The 14046-nt window shown below is 41.2% G+C and overlaps 1 protein-coding gene across 1 annotated transcript in view; it reads left to right on the top strand.

Annotated features, from left to right (window-relative positions):
• Positions 1–10595: 10595 nt before the first annotated feature.
• LOC126353855 (NADPH--cytochrome P450 reductase) overlaps positions 10596–14046 on the top strand; it is a 178932-nt gene continuing 175481 nt past the window's right edge. The window contains exon 1 of the mRNA XM_050003021.1: positions 10596–10955. The gene's annotated coding sequence lies outside the window, so the exon portion shown is untranslated. The remainder of the gene's footprint in view (positions 10956–14046) is intronic.

Consider the following 14046-nt stretch of genomic DNA (forward strand, 5'->3'; position numbering starts at 1 on the left):
CAGAGAGATTAGAGCCCACACAGAAGCATACCGACAATCCTTCTTTCCACGTACAATACGAGACTGGAATAGAAGGGAGAACCGATAGAGGTACTCAGGTTACCCTCCGCCACACACCGTCAGGTGGCTTGCGGAGTATGGATGTAGATGTAGATGTAGATGTAGAACATGCACTATGTGCGACCTACTTGGCAAATACTATGGACATGAAGGGGCGTGAAAATTATGTTACTTTGAGTGCGTTTTCTTAAAAATGTGTATTTCCACCAAGAAGAAAACTTTTTGCCATGTACAGTGAGTACATCAGTTCCAATAGGCATTCTTGAAAAAGGATCTGACAATGTAGCAGCTTTTGTGGTCGATGTCAGTAACTGAATGTTCGAACCTAGCAACTCGTGAGAGGTGCAGAAGGCGTTTCTGTGCAGAAGTCGTTTCTGTTCTTAGTTATTTATTCTAAAAAAACCTTGTTTTTTAAAAATCGTCTTTGTTTCCAAGTGGTCGCTGCAGAATATAGACTGCCTTTCTGTCGCTAAGTATCTGGTTAAAGCTACACCTACAACCCCACGCAGGAGCCGTAAGAGAAAAGCCTTGAAATCGTGATTGCTGCGTCAGTATCCGTCTCTCCAATCAGTACAGAGATAAGATAATAATATACCGGTCATAGAATACACAATGCCATTCCACGTGTCACTGAAGGCTGCAAGCAAAAGAGAGATAAAGAGGAGTTGGAACCAATAACGGCTTACCCATTATTCACAAAAAGATTTTCGTTGGTATGCATGGGGTCGTAGAATAAAAACGAGACCTTTCTCACGGGAAGAATATCAGAGCAAAAGAACATTCTCTGAGGAAGTTCTCAATTTCGCACGAATAAAAAATTCACGGCATATTCTCTAGCGAGTTTTTTCTCACTACTTCCCTCCTCCTTGGAGAAGGTTCTTGGTGTGTGTTGTCTGCTACGCCCGTCAGAGAACGCACGCGTAATCTTAATTTCATTCAACGCGCTCAGACATGCAAACTACTCGTTGTACACATACGGGACTGGCATCAGTGTCTTCTGAAAGAGCTGCTCTACGTTTCTATTTTAGTTGTATGTGCGGCTACATATTATTAAGACAGTTACGGACATATTACGAAAATGCGTTTTCTGACGATGTTACAGAATTTTCAACATTCTGGAAACTATTTTGTTTTTGAGGTTAGGTGAACTGATTATGCGAAATAAATCTTAAGAATACAACACATTTTCGTCTACTCTAAACCGGCGGAACTCTGTCAGAGTTTCCTACTATGAGATAATTTTGGTTAAATAAGACGAATAACAATTCGCTGACACCTCAAGTACTTAAGGGATCGCCCGTGCGCTTTTATCACAGGAGACAAAGATGGCTCTGAGCACTACGGGACTTAACTGCTGAGGTCATCAGTCTCCTATAACTTAGAGCTATTTAAACCTAACTAACCTAAGGACATCACACACATCCATGCCCGAGGCAGGATTCGAACCTGCGACCGTAGCGGCCGCGCGACTCCGGACTGTAGCGCCTGGAACCGCACGGCCACCCTGGCCGGCTACAAGAGACAGATCGCTGGTTTCGTAATTAAACTGTTATTAATTTTTCTGAATCGCCTACTTAATTCTAACGTAATAGAATATAAGATATACCTTAAGTGTTCTCCTACACCTGCGTAAAAAGATCGATCTGCTAAATAGGACAAAAATGTTTTCATTTTCGCTTCGTCTGAAACGTCGGCCGGCCTTCTTTCACGATTTTCGGTAAGGAAGTTTTGCCACCCAAATAGTATTTTTGATGTTAAACCTGTATAAACTTCTACAGTTTCCCTCTTGAGTATTTCTTCGGCCTGCTTATATTAGTTTTTGCCTTCAGACCAAAAGAAATTCTGCCATTTTACAAAATAATAAAACTCGGTGAAACTAAATTTCAACAGAGCCACCAGCTCGAAGTATGCTACAGAGCTCATTTCAAAAAACGGAGAATGTTGTCCGCTTGTGAGGAACTTCTGTACTTTTATTCATGCCAAGTTTCAGAATGTTCTCCGCGTTGAGCAATTTCCTCCATCCTTTTACTGGAGCCGGCCGCTGTCGCCGAGCGTTTCTCGGCGCTTCATTCCAGAACCGCGCTGCTGCTACGGGCGCAGGTTCGAATCCTGCCTCGGGCATGGATGTGTGTGATGTCTTAGGTTAGTTAGGTTTAAGTAGTTCTAAGTCTATGGGACTGATGACCTCAGATGTTAAGTCCCATAGTGCTCAGAGCCATTTGAACCATTTTTTTACTGAAGTTGAGAACAGTCTTAGGCGAGGTATATTTTTTGACTCGTTTTATGCTAGCGAACCTTAGAATGTTCTCGGAAATTCCGAGAATAAAGCACATTCTCCGTTTTGTTCATACGACCCATGAAGCGAAAGATTAAAAAGACTTTACATAACATAGGAAATGACATGTGTAATAAATGCCATATTTGTAAACCAGTGACAATGGAGCGGCTACTGTATAAATCTGTATTCGTGGGTCTCCGTCTTAGTGATTCTTCCGTATCTTTGCGGGGTCTGCATTTTAAATTGGATTTGGCAATGTTTGGTTGTAGAAAGTGCGGATGCCCTTCCTGTCGCTTTCTCCGACCCCCCCCCCCATCCCCCCACCGCCTCACCCCCACTCATTCCCGTGCCAAGATGCCAAGAATGAAGAAGTTTTCGCCTAAGGCAAGATTTAGACGGAATCAGCATACCTGTATTAACAATGTTGTTGTTGTTGTGGTCTTCAGTCCTAAGACTGGATTGGTGCAGCTCTCCATGCTGCTCTATCCTGTGCAAGCTTCTTCATCTCCCAGTACCTACTGCAACCTGCATCGTTCTGAATCTGCTTAGTGTATTCATCTCTTGGTCTCCCTCTACGATTTTTAACCTCCACGGTGCCCTCCAATACTAAATTGGTGATCCCTTGATGCCTCAGAACATGTCCTACCAACCGATCCCTTCTTCTGGTCAAGTTGTGCCACAAACTTCTCTCCTCCCCAATCCTATACAATACTTCCTCATTAGTTATGTGATCTACCCATCTAATCTTCTGCATTCTTCTGTAGCACCACATTTCGAAAGCTTCTATTCTCTTCTTGTCCAAACTATTTATCGTCCATGTTTCACTTCCATACATGGCTACAACCCATACAAATACTTTCAGAAACGACTTCTTGACACTTAAATCTATACTCGATGTTAACAAATTTCTCTTCTTCAGAAACGCTTTCCTTTCCATTGCCTGTCTACATTTTATATCCTCTCTACTTCGACCATCATCAGTTATTTTGCTCCCCAAATAGCAAACCTCCATCACTACTTTAAGTGTCTCATTTCCCAAACTAATTCCGTCAGCATCACCCGACTTAATTCGACTACATTCCATTATCCTCGTTTTGCTTTTGTTGATGTTCACCTTAAATCCTTTCAAGACACTGTCCATTCCATTCAACTGCTCTTCCAAGTCCTTTGCTGTCTCTGACAGAATTACAATGTCATCGGCGAACCTCAAAGTTTTTATTTCTTCTCCATGGATTTTAATATCTACTCCGATTTTTTCTTTTGTTTCCTTTATTGCTTGCTCAATATACCGATTGAATAACACCGGGGATAGGCTACAACCCTGTCTTACTCCCTTCCCAACCACTGCTTCCCTTTCATGTCCCTCGACTCTTATAACTGCCATCTGGTTTCTGTACAAATTGTAAATAGCCTTTCGCTCCCTGTATTTTACCCCTGCCACCTTTAGAATTTGAAAGAGAGTATTCCAGTCAACATCGTCAAAAGCTTTCTCTAAGTCTACAAATGCTAGAAACGTAAGTTTGCCTTTCCGTAATCTAGCTTCTAAGATAAGTCGTAAGGGCAGTATTGCCTCACGTGTTCCAGTGTTTCTACAGAATCCAAACTGATCTTCCCCGAGGTCGGCTTCTACTAGTTTTTCCATTCGTCTGTATTAACAAAGTTACTGATAAAAAAGAAGTAAAAAGACCTGCATGTTTCTCTACTGACGATTGCAAGCAATTCAGCAGTGCATTAACTTGACTCTGTTTACGGCTCTGAGAAACATAAAATGGAGAAAACTTCCGGAATAGAATAATCTGCAGGGTGGTTAAATTAAACTTTCAGTACTTGAGGCAGAGTAAACGGAAAACTATTTACCATATGGGAACTTTATAGGACTGATGTTCAGACTGTGCGCTATAGGATTTGCATCTTTCGTAGTATTAGTGTCACGACTTGCCGTTAGCCGCCAGTACTAGTACGCCGACGTAGGTCTGAAACACAGCCATCATACGTTACCCTGAGGTGATACCTCCTAATATAGCGTCCGACCTTCTTTCGCCCATAGTGCAGCAATAAAAATGTTCGGGAGTCCCCTGCACAAATACTGAGCCATGCTGCCTCTACAGCTGTCAGTTACTGCGATAGTGATGCTGGTGCAGAACGCTGTACACGAACTGACCTCTCGATTATATCCCATAAAATTTCGATTAACTTCATGCCAGGCAGCCTGTGTAGCCAAATCATTCGCTCGAATTGTCCAGAATGCTCTTCAAACAAAACGAGAATAACTGTGGCCCTGTGACATGACAAGGTTGTCTAGGAACATGAAGCACATGAATGGCTGCAAATGGTCTCCAAGTAGCCAAACATAAAATGATTGAAACTGTGTGCCGGTCCGAGACTCGAACTCGGAACCTGTGAGGACGGGTCGTGAGTCGTGCTTGGGTAGCTCAGTTGGTACAGCACTTGCCTGCGAAAAGCAAAGGTCCCGAGTTCGAGTCTCGGTCCGGCACACAGTTTTAATCTGCCAGGAAGTTTCATATCAGCGCACACTCCGATGCAGAGTGAAAGATCTCATTCTGGAAACATCCCCTAGGCTGTGGCTAAGCCATGTCTCCACAATATCCTTTGTTCCACTGTGAAGTTTGGATGGTAGGACCACTGTGAAGTTTGGAAGGTAGGAGGCGAGGTACTGGCAGAATTGAAGATGGGAGGACGGGTCGTGAGTGGTGCTTGGGTAGTTCACTTGGTAGAACACTTGCCCGCGAAAGGCAAAGGTCCCGAGTTCGAGTCTCGGTCCGGTACACAGTTTTATTCTGCCAGGAAGTTTCATATCAGCGCACACTCCGCTGCAGAGGGAAAATCTCATTCTGGATAAAATGATCGGTTTACCTGGACCAGGACGATAGGTTTAGTTGGACCGGGGGACCCAGTCCATTCCATGTAAACAAAGTCCGCACGATTATGGAGCCACCTCCACCTTGCAGAGTGCCTTGTTGACAACTTGGTCAATGACTTCGTGAGATATGCGCCACACTCGAATCCTATCACCTCCTCTTACCAACTGAAATCGTGACTTACCTGACCAAGCCACGTTTTTCCAGTCATCTAGGGTACAAACCGATATAGTCACGAGCCCAGGTGAGGCGCTTTCTCGTGCTGTTAGCCAAAGGCGCTCCCGTCGGTTATCTGCTACCATAGCCCATTACCGATTTCTGCCCACTGTTCTAATGGATACCTTCTTTGTACGCCCCACATCGTTACACAAACGACGCTGCTCTCGGTCGTTAAGTCAATGACGTCCGCCACTACTTTGTCCGCGGTGAGAGATAATGCCTGAAATTTGGTATTCTTGGCGCGCTCTTGACATTGAATTCCATAAGGATTTCCGAAATGGAAGGTCCCGAGCGCCTGGCTCCGACTTCCATTCCTCGTTCGAAGCTTGTTAATCCCCGTGGCGCGGCCATAACCACGTTGGACACTTTTTCACGAATCACTTGAGTACAAATTACAGCGTCGCCAATGCACTCACCGTTTATGCCTTCTGTACTCTATATCACGGGTCTCCAAACTACGGCCCGCGAGTGCCGGCAAACCGGCCCGCGTTAGCTGGCCGGACATCCCCGGCATCCGGCCCGCCTTAATATTTGAGGTCGTACCTATACTGCCAACAATTGACTTTCGAGGCCTGTCGCGACCAATACTCCGCGACATTATCGGAGATCCATCTTTGCAAATCGGAAGGTCGTGGTTAAACTTATGGCTATCCACAATAAACAGACAGACATTCTCCGTGCGATAGTGAAAAGAAAAAAGAACGGTTAGCAGACTACTTTGGCGAAAACATTTTAAGTAAAAAAAATTCTTTGCACTGTATTCTACTCACGAGTCTGGTGCAAGTCTTTCAAATGGACGCCACTTCGGCGACTAGCCATAGTAATCAATCATTATGGAAGATGCTTCTTAAGCGAGGTCTCACTTTCTTTTGATTGCGTTGTAAAATACACATGGCAAGTAAACCGTATAAAATATTTTTATTTAAAGGCAATTTAAAGAAAATACAATACCTGGTGTACATAATAATATTGGATGTTTTAATTGAAATGATGTATATAAATAACTGTAAGTAATTTATATCTTGAAAACTCACAGTATTAGAGTATTCACGTAAAGAAATTTAACATCTTAGTGATAATTAGTGACTTTTATGTAACTGTACCTTCCCTTTCATAATTACCTCCAGTTGTGGATCAAGTTTACTGGTAGAGATAATCATCAGCGACTTCCAATGCTCATCACTTAATTTTGATCTGTAAATACTTCGTGCATGTTTCATTTTGGAGAAAGTTTTTTCACACAAATAAGTAGTGCCAAAAGCGAAAAAAAAAGCCACGGGCTAATTTATGTACATTTGGAAAGTGTGTGGATGGAAGACACTTATAAAATTCCAGTAACGTTGGCTTTGAATTTTTTCTTTAAAAAAGTCGCTACATTGCAATGTTTCGATGATCGTGACGGAAACACAAGAACACTTTTCTCGGAGCCATTGTTTCTGTCACAGATTTTGCTGACGGAAATATTTTATATGGAGAAGTGGATGAGTGAGTCAAAACGATCTACAATTACGAAGCACCTACCAAGAAAAGCTTCCTGAACTAAGTGGCAGAATGGAGGTCACTCGAGCGTGAAACATATATCAAGGGTCTCTCAAATTTGTAAGTTATATTTATCTGGAAGGCGGTCCAAGTATTTGGTTTTGGTTACTTTTTGTACTTGAATCTCAAACAATAACATGTTATTATAGTTCATAGGAGAGCCAATATGAAGTAAAGTATATGGAATTTTCTATCTTGCATTCAAGTAACTGACAAATGCTGTAGGTTACACGCACTAATTGTGAACTCTGCATTAAAAGAAAATGACAACTTTTTTATTTTAGAAACTCTGGTTTACAAAATGCTTTCCAGGCCGTTTTTACTCCTCTAAGTATTATTTTCCTGACCATTCTATCACTGTCTTCAGCTGCGCTAAAAGAATATAAAATCTCATCAACAAGTTTTATACGTTCATTGTTAACTTCTATGATCTTCTTGATGTGCTGGTTATAGAGCATTGGGACTCAGTGAAGTTAATTTTCTGATCTCCTTACAATACTGATTTGTTCAAATCAAATGTGTGTGAAATCTTATGGGACTTAACTGCTAACGTCATCAGTCCCTAAGCTTACACACTACTTAACCTAAATTATCCTAAGGACAAACACACACACCCATACTCGAGGGAGGACGAGAACCTCCACCGGGACCAGTCGAACAGTCCGTGACTGCAGTGCCTGAGACCGCTCGGCTAATCCCGCGCGGCACCTGATTTGTTAAGTTCCGCTTGTCTATTAACGTTTTTCTTCAATTTGCCAGTTCAAAATTCATAAAATTCTTCAACGTCCTTTGGTACACGGTACTTCCATTTCAGATGCTTGTCACCCCATCTCTAGACTTCCACCGTAATTGTTCCTTACTCATTGTAAAGGGAACTGGATTCATACTGTTGTCAGAATATTTTTTAAAAAGAATTATAATTCCCATCTATAATGTGTCCTTAATAAATTATTTCTCGTTGTTCATCCCGAGAATTCTAACTGAATAGTGTAATTGAGTCGGCATTTTCAGTTCTCTAAAATGTTGCTTTTCCTTCTTAGTTAAATCATATTAAAGGGGGTAATTTGTTACTGCCATTTGACCACTATGCTCAGAGAAATCATTTATTATCGGGCTCCCATCTATTTCATGTAAGACATTTGGATTTAAAAATAATTTGTAAATTACAGTTGCGCCATGTCCTATTCTTCTTGTTGGAAATGTTACTGTAGGAATCAAAACAAGAATGGGCAGTGCCTTCGATCAAAAACACACAGTATAAGATCAGCATTGACATTTCCGCCCACAATTACTGCCCTATTATTTTCATTGCTTAATGAGGTTTCAGACATTTTCTCTAGTGCGCCTGTGAACTCACGTAACGACTACATTATGCTTTTCTATTATTGAAGCACGGGACTCAAACAGCCGTTCAATGTAGTATTCACTTTGGTTTGTGGCCTGGGAATTTATTCCACTTTTTGTATGTATAGGCGCTACCTCATTCCTCATGTTACAACTAACTGTATCCGTCTAGGTGCATCCACACAAAGTTTTGCTTCCACATGATATCTATTACACGTATAATATCTGCAGAAATACCTTCAAGCCGCGTAGTCTAGGGCGCCTTGCCACAGTTCGAGCGGCTGCCCCCCCCCCCCCCCCCCCCCCCCCCGTCTAAGGTTCGAATCGTCCTACGGGCGAGGGTGTGCGTGTTGTCCTTAGCGTAAGTTAGTTGAAGTTAGATTAAGTAGTGTGTAAATCTAGGGCCCGATGATCTTAGCAGTTTGGTCCCATAGGAACATACCACAAATTAAAAAAAAAAAAAACCTTCAGAATTTTCACTTACTTGTAGTAATGTGAGAACGCCACGTTCCTAGCAAGATTCGAAAAGCGCACACTCTGCTGCAGAGCGAAATATAAATTCATTTTTCTTGTTCAACGAGCGTCTTATGTTGTGTTGCAAAAGTCCAAATTTATTATGACTCTTACCTTTTGTACTGTCCAAATGGTTGGTTTTTGGTTCTACACTTAGTTTGCAAATGTATCGATAGTTATTCAGCAGCTCGGTCTTTCAGAAAAACATACCCTAAAAACGCCTAGTGAACAAATTGGTAATCACGGTGTTCGGACATGCAGTGCCCTTGTCACATTAAATGTTCCTGGTAATTAATTAGTCGTGCAAGTAACTTCTTGCTGTAAACATACGGATGTAGACCATGGCGTATGTGGTGCGACTGTGTGAGAGGCGAATCGTATCACACACATGTGTTTCAGACTGTCTCCAACGCCCCTAATAATAGCTAAATTATTTTCTTTGTCAAGATCTTTCCCCATGCAACGTAAATAACAGATGTCATCACTGAGTTCTGGAATGCTTTTAAAAGCAGGTTGGGCATTTCTTACTTGCTTGAACATTTCCTTGCTTTCCAGCAAAAGCTGTTTCTTGGTCTTTTGAAACTTGTGGCTACTAATAGCTTTAATTTGCGGTTTTTTTCCTGTTTCGACAGTGCTTGTCAATGTCTTCAGTTGTCTTTACACTTTTGTCGACAGCCTCCAGAGCAGAGAAGTTGATGGGGACGTCTAATCTAAGCCTAAAGAGACTTGCTTCTTTTCTCAAACCACGAGCCTTATTTAACAGATCTGACCACAGTCCAATCATCTACCCCGTTGTTAAGCTTACTGCTGCTAAGTGCAGCTCTCAACTGCTCTAATTCTGTTCTTACTCTGCCAGATCAGCTATCACTTTTTAAAATCAGTTGCTCCTTCTCTATAATCGCGGGGCGATAAAAGAAATTATTACAGGATCAACGTCTAGTCACATCTCCATGCAAGATGGTTGCTTCACAATATCAAACATGCAGAAACGGTAGACCGTTTTTCTCACTACTCAGCGGCAGTTTCCACATTTATTCAGAGGGAAGATATTTTTGTTAATCGAGACAGATGTTCAACGATAAACGGTGTTTACGTGGGATTTTCTTGTCAATTTAATGAAAACAATTTACTGACCAATTTCACGGAAGAAATGCGTGTATGTTATATATAAATATCACTGATTTAGCTGAATATTAGGTTATGAACCCCTTAACGCCGGGCGTCGCGAATTCGCATCATACCAGTTCGGCTAATAAGTGTAAGGTTGACTGTTTCCGAGCGGCAGCGCCGGTGGGTAAAAATTTAACAATAAGCTACTAACGCTTTTGAAGTTTGCTTCCATGTCCTAAGTGTTTCGGGTGTTTCTAGGGCGACATAATTTTTTACTTTTTTAGTCCCTGAAGAAATGTATCCAGACATTAGGGGTTAAATGTTTTAACGGTAAAAAAGCATATGCTAAAACTTGTGCACCTACGGATGTTCTAAAAATAAATTTTTGTCACGAAAATATCAAATTTAGTGGCGCTTGCCAATTTCAACAATCTTTCTGTTAACAGTGTTGCCAACGACCACCTACACGCTATAAAACCCGTTGTTATATTGTGTTTGGTTAGGGAGTTTCATTTTCTTTCATTTGAAATTTACTCTTATCGTGTTTCAGCAACGGCATGTCCAGTGGTCTGCGTGGAGACCGCAATCGTTGAGATAAGGATGAATTTGCATAAACCGTAAGCGTAGTTATCCGCGTGAACTTCGAACACGGCGCTAATTTTCTTGGATGACGTAGGTGCTACCGTAGTTCCGCAAGCGGCCGTGTGAGGCACCCCAGTCGAGCTCCGCCTGCAGGCCAGCTGTTGCAAGCAAAAGCAAAGTCGTTGATAGCGGAGAGGCATTTCAGTGCCGATATCTGTAGGTTGTTGGTGGTGGAAATTGTGGAGTTGTGCGGCTTTACTAGTGCGTGTTTATGTGTCGAGGGACGGTTACTAATTTCTTTGTTATTTCTCTCTCGCCCGTATATTCCGGACGGTAGTGAAGTCAAACAAAAGTCAAACATTAGCATATCAAGATTGCACTGTCCGGACGTGGGGAACATCTTTGACACCGAAGAGCAAACAACATCTTAGGTAATGTATTTGTAATATACAGTTACGGAAGGTTTAAGGGTACAGAACTGTAACAGTATGCGCAAACCTAACCTAAAAAATTACACTAATGTACGTTGATCGTTCTTCGAAGAGTAATCATCCCGTTCCATACATAAGCACTTGACGTTTACTATAGCTTTGAGAACAACCGAGTTTTTCTTCCTGCGTGTACGTGAATAACAAAAAGTGTGTAGTAGGAAACAAGGCGATATATTTGTCAGCATAAAATTTTTTTGACATTAGTATATTAAATTCCTGTAGATGTTTGTTTTAAAATTTGCAGATGCTTTGTATTACCTCTAGTATTACAATGTGAGCGAAAACCTGGTATCTTTATATTGTTGTACCGGTTGCGGCTTAGGTTCATCAACATTTGCAGCAAGAAAAGAGGTATATCACGAAGTTTAACATGTAGAAAGATACTGACGTACCACTTGCTGTTGGACGTGAGAGAATTCAATCTGGCGTCTGTCCATGTTCGGTACTTTCTCCCCGTGGAGAAAGCAGGATACAAACTTATGGTTACTGTTATTCTACGGGGCTACGAAGTAATATGAAAGTAAACTGGGGTCAGAGTTAAAGGCTTTCTCACGCTAGTGTAATAGTTTTGTGCTACAAAAACTGAAATTTTCGTAGTGAACTGTTAAATCATTGCATCCCTCAGTTTCCTGAAGTCCGGTACACCTTTGCGCTGGCAACTTTTTTTTGAGTAGGTGACGAAGACCATTCGAGAAACGGGTAACATGTTACATAATCGAGAGCTTGCCTAGCTACCATCGGAACAGCGCGAATATTTTGAGTTAAATTAAGAGAAGAAAATCGACTGGCACTATTAGAGAACATTAGTCTACAGCACAGTTACTGGAACCCATAGACATTGTGCAAATGTTTGTATGCTAAATCGTTGTAGGTATTGCTGTTCGCCGCAAAGCGTCTCTTTGGCATTAGGAAAACACATTGACGTGGAAACTTTAACTTGCTTGTTTACGAGAAATGATTACTTTTGGAACTGGCCTAGTCGCATGTTTGTCACTTAAGTTATACCTGGTTCTGTCTTTCACTTTCCGCGCAATCATATTTGCCCTTGACTTAATCTATATCTGCATCTCGAATTTAATTTTTGCCGTAACCTATTCTGTATTACTTTATTATCTGTTCTTGGAAGATTATTTGTACAACAGTCAGAGAGCGAGATGAAAGTGTAAGTAAGTAAACTACTCTGAATGAGCCTATCTTCAAGAAAAAGCCGTTTGCCATTTTCCTTGTCGATTTCCCCAATAGTTTGGGAGCACTTAGTAGATTTGTTTGCTATAATCGGGCAATTCCATTCGACTGCCCTCTGACAGGCTTATAAATCTTCTCTAGTGACTTCAGTGGCGTCGACAGGTTTTGATACGTAGATCTCACATGGGAGAAATAAGCAGTAATTAAGGATCGTTCTAATCTGCCGCAGCTAAGTACCAAGGCTGTGTACATTATGCTGAGATAAAATTCTGAAGGAAAGTTTTACATATATAAGCTCTGAATTATCCAACAAAGTAGTCTGTCCTCGGCGGACTTAAACAGCTTGCATAAGCAAGCAACTAAACATACAATCAGAGATCAACATACAACTTGAGCTATCAATCCAAGGAGATATTCATTCTAGACTCATATTAACAGCTGGATGCAGCTGTAATGAGGATGTTCGACAATATTCGTGTAACAGACTTCAAATCGTTATGTCACTGAATGTCGACCATGCGGGGACCAAGATGTTTCATACATCCTCTCTAAGAAGGCAATTGCGCGGAGATGTGCAAGGGGATACAGACGTCATTCTATTTTGATGGTGGCATTTCACCGTCGGTCTTTGTCAATATACAGTTGCTTTTTACCAGATCTGCCAAAGGCGTTTGTGTGTATCGGGATACTCTTGGTTAGCTTTGTAGAATTCATGCTTTTACAGGCAACGGGTTTGCGCTGATTACCGATACAAGTAATGCTGGATGGGCATAAAATTTTAAAAATCATGGAGGGGAGAGTTTGAGTCTAGTCATACTGCTTATACTGTATATTTGATTTATTTATTCATCCAAAGTTCATCTCACAAAGACCTAGAATTTTTCATCATAATGGAATGAAAATAAATAACTCAAAATACATATACAAACAGAATATACAAGTATGTTTTTATGAGGATGGGACAGTTGGTTGACTGTGCCTCTGATAAAGGAATCCTCCTGGTTTTTCCTTGAAATATTAAGGACTAGCACAGAGAACCTAAATCGGATGGCCAGACGGAGCAAACTCCGTCTGCACAGCCCCATTCTTTTGGTCCCTATTGTGAATGACCTCCTACTTGACATAGAGCAGAGTCAGTAGTTTTGCATTTTATTTAATGCCGTCAGAGAGAAATCGACAGAAGAAACCGTTAAAAATGTATTACAAAGAATTATTAAGTAGCCCTCAAAATAAAATGGACCCACTCGCAAACAACAAATAGAATAACTCCCATACCGGTGCACCATATCAATAGGAGTCAGTGGTCCAATTTTTTTTCTGTGTACGTATTGAATAAGAAATAATTATACTGAAGTGCTCAAACAACTAACTTCGGTAGCTTTTGTTCCTCGTGTCATTTTAATATTATTGCTAGTCTTGAGAAAGAAACACCTTAACACATTAGAATATTTCCGTTTATTATAAAATGTTTTGTAACTGTCTGGGGCAACTCTCATGCTTAACGTGACACTTTGATGTAATGCCATTTGTACACTTTGATCTAATGCCATTTGTCTAGCGTAAGCGAGATATTGAGTTGCAATGTTAGTCCTGTACATTGAAAGCTGGATATTAGGGGACATTTCATATACTTAATAGGAATAGCATGTTTTCCCTATCACTGACAAGGAAGATTTGAACTGCGCAGTAGTGACAAGTCTCAAATTTTACAAAATAGCTACCGTGTCCAATACCTCTAATATCAAAATGATTATCGGATTCCGATGTGCTGAGTTCAGTCAGTAAAGTTGTTTCTGTTTGTATCAATCATGTCATTTTCTTTTGAGGCAGCACGAAAGGTATTTCT

The sequence above is a fragment of the Schistocerca gregaria genome, chromosome 3, assembly GCF_023897955.1.
Source record: "Schistocerca gregaria isolate iqSchGreg1 chromosome 3, iqSchGreg1.2, whole genome shotgun sequence".
NCBI lineage: Eukaryota > Metazoa > Arthropoda > Insecta > Orthoptera > Acrididae > Schistocerca > Schistocerca gregaria.